This window comes from Bos indicus x Bos taurus, chromosome X (genome assembly GCF_003369695.1).
Source record: "Bos indicus x Bos taurus breed Angus x Brahman F1 hybrid chromosome X, Bos_hybrid_MaternalHap_v2.0, whole genome shotgun sequence".
NCBI lineage: Eukaryota > Metazoa > Chordata > Mammalia > Artiodactyla > Bovidae > Bos > Bos indicus x Bos taurus.
Window position 1 is genome coordinate 57,053,347 of NC_040105.1, and position 6,863 is coordinate 57,060,209.

The following is a 6,863-nucleotide window of genomic DNA, read 5'->3' on the forward strand; positions in this document are numbered from 1 at the left end:
AATTGGAGTTTCAGCTTCAGTATCAGTCCTTCCAATGAACACTGAGGATTGATCTCCTTTAGGACGGACTGGTTGGATCTCCTTGCAGTCCAAGGGACTCTCGAGAGTCTTCTTCAACACCACAGTTTAAAAGCATCAGTTCTTTAGTGCTCAGCTTTCTTTATAGTCCAACTCTCACATCCATACATGACCACTGGAAAAACCATAGCCTTGACCGGACGGACCTTTGTTGACAAAGTAATGTCTGCTTTTTAATATGCTGTCTAGGTTGGTCATAACTTTCCTTCCAAGGAGTAAGCGTCTTTTAATTTCATGGCTGCAGTCACCATCTGCAGTGATTTTGAAGCCCCCCAAAATAAAGCCTGCCACTGTTTCTACTGTTTCCCCATCTATTTGCCATGAAGTGATGGGACCGGATGCCATGATCTTAGTTTTCTGAATGTTGAGCTTTAAACCAACATTTTCACTCTCCTCTTTCACTTTCATCAAGAGGCTCTTTAGTTCTTCTTCACTTTCTGCCATAAGGGTGGTCTACATATCTGAGGTTATTGATATTCCAAGGCAGACCATAAAAGGCCAAAAAGTGGACAGTGGCCCAATTCCTGGACATCATCACCCCTTCTCCAAAATATCTGGTGTAATCCTCCCACTTACTAGCATATGAAATACTCAGCCCACAAAAACTACCCCAGGTTTCAGGTCCATTCTCACTTTGTAAGATGACCCTAGAGAAGGACCAGATTCTCTCTGTGGGGTGTGTATCTCTTTAAATAAACTTGCTTTCACTTTACTATGGTTTGCTCTTGAATTCTTTCCTGTGCAAATCCATTGACCCTCACTTGGACACCTGTCCCAGGGAATCACCTGAGACATGAGACATGATCATCCTCTCTCACCCCATTCTCCTGACACATCAGCTAGATGAAAGAAACCAATTAGAGATGTGTAAAACGGAAAAGAAGAAATAAAGATATCTCTATTTTCTGATTATATGATTTTGTACCTAGCAAAGCTTAGAAAATGAGAAAGTGAAACTTGCTCAGTCGTGTCCGACTCTTTGCGACCCCATGCACTATACAGTCCATGGAATTCTCCAGGCCAGAATACTGGAGTTGGTAGCCTTTCCCTTCTCCAGGAGATCTTCCCACCCAGAGATCAAACACAGGTCTCCTGCACTGCAGGCAGATTCTTTACCAGCTGAGCTATCAGCGAAGCAAACCTTAGAGAATCAATGATAAAACTAATGATAAAATTATTCAGCAAAGTGGGATGATACAAAATTAACAGACAAATCAATGGCCTTCATATATACAAATAATAACCAGTTAGAGAAAACCCCATTTATAACAGCACTAAAGAAGGTAATATACCTTACGAAGGAACCTAAAAAGAAATGTGAAAAAAAAAATCTATGTGAAGAAAACTTTAAAATTTGTCAAAACCCAAAGATCTTTATAGCACACACCAAATAAATCATCTTAATGTATGAAAAAAAAATTTAAATCAACCTGGAGGTCAGGGAATCCCAGTATGGAATAGAGGCTGTGACAACCTAATCCAACTCTATTGTAAATGTATGACATAACATCGCTGAACAGCATGGGGAGAAGATATGCTGACCTAAGTAACCCTGGAAAATGGTATTTTGACTGGAAACTCCAGAGCTAAAAGACAAAGGGAACCATATAAAAGCATTTAACTTTGGTAAAGTTGTCTCTCATAGGAATACAGGTTAACAATTCTGATATTGCAATCCATATACACTGGGATCAAACAATTAAGTAAATCGGTGGTGGATGGCTGGAGCTGGGTTTCTCACTGTTGGAATGGCAGGCTACAGATGAGCAAGAAGAGCAGGTTAAGATGAACCATATGGTACTGGAACATCAGTATGAATTCATGCTCATCTTAAAATATAGAGAGATGAATAGATGCAGAAATACTTATAGATAAGTGTGAATACATGGGTTAGCACGCATACATTGATTTTCTAGTTCATAGAATCATAAATGGGCTTCCCTAGTGGCTCAGCTGGTAAAGAATCCGCCTGCAATGAGGGAGACCTGGTTTTGACCCCTGGGTTGGGAAGATCCCTTGGAGAAGGGAACGGCTATCCACTCAAATATTCTAGCCTGGAGAATTCCATGGACTGTATAGAATCATAAACATGGTTAAAGGACAACTGACAGACTGGGACAATATATACGCAACATATATTGCAGCATAGTGTTAATACTCCCAATATAGAAAGAATTCTTGAACATTAAGGGGAAAAAAGTCCAAAAAGCCACTAGAAAAATGGGGAAAAGATGTGGACAGTTCACAGATTAAAATGGTCTTATTTATATGAAAAGCATAATTTTACTCATAATTAGAGTGACATAAATTAAAACTATACTAAGAGGATGGATAAACAAATTGTGGTATATCCATAGTATGGAATTCTACTTATAAATAAAAAGGAAAAAATATTGATACATACAACAACTTGGATGAATCTCAAAAGCATTACACTGAGTGAAAGATGCCAGATGCAAATGAGTATATATTGTCTGATTCCATTTGTATGAAACCCTACAAAAGACAAATATAATCTCCCATGACCGAAAGCCAATCAGTGGTTGCCTGAGATGGAGTGGAGGGTTGGGATGGGTAACTAAGGAACCTTTTGAGGGTAATGAAAATTTTCTATATATTGATGTGGTGGTGGTTACAAGGTATGTGTTTGTCAGAACTCATTGAATTATACAAATAGGTAGATAGGTAAATAGAGAATATATCTCAATAAAGTTCATACATTAAAAAAAGTAAAAAAAGAGACCTGGCTGAAATAATTTTCCCACAGCAAGCAGATTATTTAGTCTGATGAAAATGACAGAAAAAAATGCAGGGGCATGGGTTTGATCCCACGTGTGCTCCAAGAAATAAAGGATACAATGAGATGTCATTTCTTTGTTCTGAGATTGGAGAAAATTGTAAAATAGAACAACACAGATTATTGGCTAGGCTGTGAGGAAACAGGTACTCAAATACGTTGATAGTGGTTATGAACTTGGAACAGCCCATTTGGGAGGGAATTTGGGAGTATCAACTAAAACCAGATATTCATGGAAAAAAAAATTTTTTTTTAATTTATGTGACTGCACCAGGTCTTAGTTGCAGCACATGGGATCTAGTTCCCTGACCAGGGATTGAACCCTCTCCCCCTGCATTGGGAGCACGGAGTCTTAGCCACTGGACCACCAAGGAAATCCCCAGATATTCATTTTTTGATGCAGCAATCCCAGTTCTATGAATTTACCCTGAAGATATATACCTCAGATAATAATTTTAAAAAACATATATGTATAAGGTTATTCCTTTTGGCATTGTTTATAATTGCAAAATATTAGAGACCGCCTATATGGGCAAACATAGGAGGGTAGTTCAATTATGATACATTGAAAAAATGGGGTACTATGTACCTGAGACAGGGAGAAAGAAGATATTATCAAATGAAAAATGCAAAGTGCAAAAGAGTAGTTACAGGATGTTACCCTTCATGTAGGATAAATGAGATAATATACATGTATGTGTTACAGCAGAAAAGTTTTCCTTCTATTCTGTAGGTTCTTTGCTGGTTTAATAATTAAATTGACATAAGACAGATAAATAGGAGAAAAACTAATTTTGTATGTGCAGGATATCCATAAAAATATGAGACCCAAAGGTAGCTGGGCAATTGAGGCTTACATGCCAAACTGAGCTAAGGAATGGGATAAGGGCTTCAGAGAGGTTTCAAAGGGGAGGAGGGCAATTCACAGGATGGTAAGAGCAGATGTTTCTTAGTCAAATGTTTGCTTGGCCACGCCGGGTCTTTTAGATAATACGTTATCGCTGGTATAGTTCTCTTTCTGGGCTAGACCACCTATCTTAATTCTTCTATGCGGTTAAAGGAGAGGTAGAAATTTTTCTTCAGTGTGCTGGTCTTGATTCTTTTCAGCTTAAAATAAGTCACACACCAAAGTACCACATTTTGTAGACATTTCTCTAAAGAAGACACAGATGGCTAACAGGTACGTGAAAAGATGCTCAGTATCGCTAATTATTAGAGCAATGCAAATCAAAGTGGCATATTTTGGGGTGGCATTTCTGCCTCTCTTCACATGTGCTCATTTGTGTGAAAAAAAAAGAGAAAGGATAAACTAGAAATTAAATAGGTTGGTTACCTCAACAAGGAGGTGGAGGGGAGGGCAAAATGGAATTCAAACAAAAACAAAGGAACCTAACCATATTTCAAATGAATCATGCAGCCTCATGGGGGAGGGGCACTGGGGAGAGGGAGAACTAACCCAAGCGAATTTTTAAAAAATCTTTTTGGCCACTGGCATGTGGGATCTTAGTTCCCTACCCAGGGATCAAACCTCACCCTCTGCTTTGGCATCTCAGAGTCTAAACCACTAGACCACCAGGGAAGTCCAAGCCAAGCAAATTTTGAACACAGTATTTTGACTACCATCAGATTAAAAACAAAAGGAACTGCATTGTATTAAAGCTATGGCAGTCTTGTTAAACACAGTATTTTGACTAGAAACCAACAGGAATCTAAATACAAAAGAAGCTGTAAAAAAGTATTGACCTCTAGTTGATAGATTTGTTTTTCATAGTTTATGGGTAAGCAATCCTGGAGTTAATGTGCATTATGATTACACAAATAAGTAAATTTATTGTGGACAGTGGGAGATAGGTTTCTTTCTGTTGGAGAAGAATATGAGTGCTCGCTTCAGCAGCACATATACTAAAACTGGAACAATACAGAGAAGATTAGCATGGACATTTGAATCAGTTCTAATGAGGTGGATGAAACTGGAGCCTATTATACAGAGTGAAGTAAGCCAGAAAGAAAAACACCAATACAGTATACTAATGCATATATATGGAATTTAGAAAGATGGTAACGACAACCCTGTATGCAAGACAGCAAAAGAGACACAGAGGTATAGAACAGTCTTTTGGACTCTGTGGGAGAGGGAGAGGGTGGGATGATTTGGGAGAATGGCGGTAAAACATGTATAATATCATATAAGAAACGAATTGCCAGTCCAGGTTCGATGCAGGATACAGGAAGCTTGGGGCTGGTGCACTGGGATGACCCAGAGGGATGGTATGGGGAGGGAGGTGGGAGGGGGGTTCAGGATGGGGAACACGTGTACAACTGTGGCGCATGCATGTTGCTGTTTGGCAAAACCAATACAATATTGTAAAGTAAAAAAATAATAATAATAAAAAAAAGAAAAAAAAAGAATATGAAAAGTGAGGAAACTAAAATGAATCTTGTGTGTTGTGTTGAAATGGAAGTTATTAGTAGTATACTTATGTTTTTAAAGTACATATACCTAAAAAATAAAAGGTACTTACCCCCATGGTCCAGTGGTTAAGACTCCTTGCTTCCACTGCAGAGGGTGCAGATTCTATTCCTGGTCAGGGAACTAAGATCCAACATGCCACACAGCATGACCAAAAAATAAAAATAAAAAATACATATACCTATAGCAAAATATGTAACTAGATATAATAGATATGTGTGTATACATGAATTAGTTCATATACGTGTATTTTTTAGCTCTGTACACTGAGACGGCATAGAAAAAATTACACTCTAGTAGCAATGAACACTTTCTCAACTGGGGCTAAAAAGGAATAATGTTGAGTCTGGAGCATCTTGTAATGCTAGAAAGCAAGGAAGTGCTTTTTTAAAAAAATGATGGGGCCATGTCAAAGGGACACAAAAGTCAACCTGAAGGAGCTTCCACTGGTCAAATCTGGGACAATTTGAGCGTCAAAGGAAATAATGATAGTGATTGATTATAATCTATGGAATAAAATAAGAACGAGTCTGTACAGATCTAAATACATAAATGGGGAAGAAGAGAAAGCTCTTTCTTACAGTAGACTAGTAACTAACAAATATCAAAGGAATGTTGGTGTTAGGAAATCATTGATGGATGCTGAAGTCAATAGCTCAAAAATTTTATATCTAAGGACAGGATGATAAAGCAAAGGTGGCAAAATGTGAACAACTGATGAAGCTGGCAGAAGGGTACAGGTAATTTCCTTATGGGCTTCCCTGGTAGCTCAGACAGTAAAGGACCCGCCTGCAATGCGAGAGACCTGTGTTCAATCCCTGGGTTGGGAAGATTCCCTGGAGGAGGGCAGGACAATCCACTCCAGTATTCTTGCCTGGAGAATCCCATGGACAGAGGAGCCTCGCGGGCTACAGTCCATGGGGTCACAAACGGTCGGACACGACTGAGTGACTAAGCACATTTCCTTATACCATTCTTGCTTTTCTGTAAATTTAAAATGGCATAAAATAGTTTTTCTCCTCGCCCCACTAAAAAGACAAAAAAGAGAAAATAGGGCATATCCTAGTACCAGATATGTTGCTGCTAAACATGCTAATTTTTTTCTTTCCCAAATATAAACTAGTGCTTGGGTGGCAGGGTTTGCAGCAGTGGCCGGTAAGCACAAGAGACGTTTATAATGCATTTTAACACTTATTTGAATGTTCCTGATGTTTTGCTATCCTAGTTTTGTTTTTTAAGTGAAGCTTTCTCGTTTGATTCACTGCCATTCTTTCCTTGCAGGTATTTTAAATTTATTGGTGGCTGGGCCCTTTACCTAACAGTATCATGTTTAAAAAAAAAAAAAAAATCAGCGTCAAATCTTAAAAAAAAACAAAAACAAACAACAAACACGCCAAGGGCTTCACAAGAGACGGGATTCCCTTTTTGGGGTCACCCGGAGGAGGGCCGGAACAAGACACGCGCAAAGCTTCCGCTTTCATTTCCACTGTAAAGCCGACCATCTTCCTTAAAGGAGTA

The 6,863-nt window shown here is 38.7% G+C and overlaps 1 pseudogene; it reads left to right on the forward strand.

The window, feature by feature from the left end:
- The first annotated feature begins 4,753 nt into the window (after window positions 1-4,753).
- On the forward strand, window positions 4,754-4,812 carry LOC113888268 (annotated as a pseudogene).
- Window positions 4,813-6,863: the final 2,051 nt, after the last annotated feature.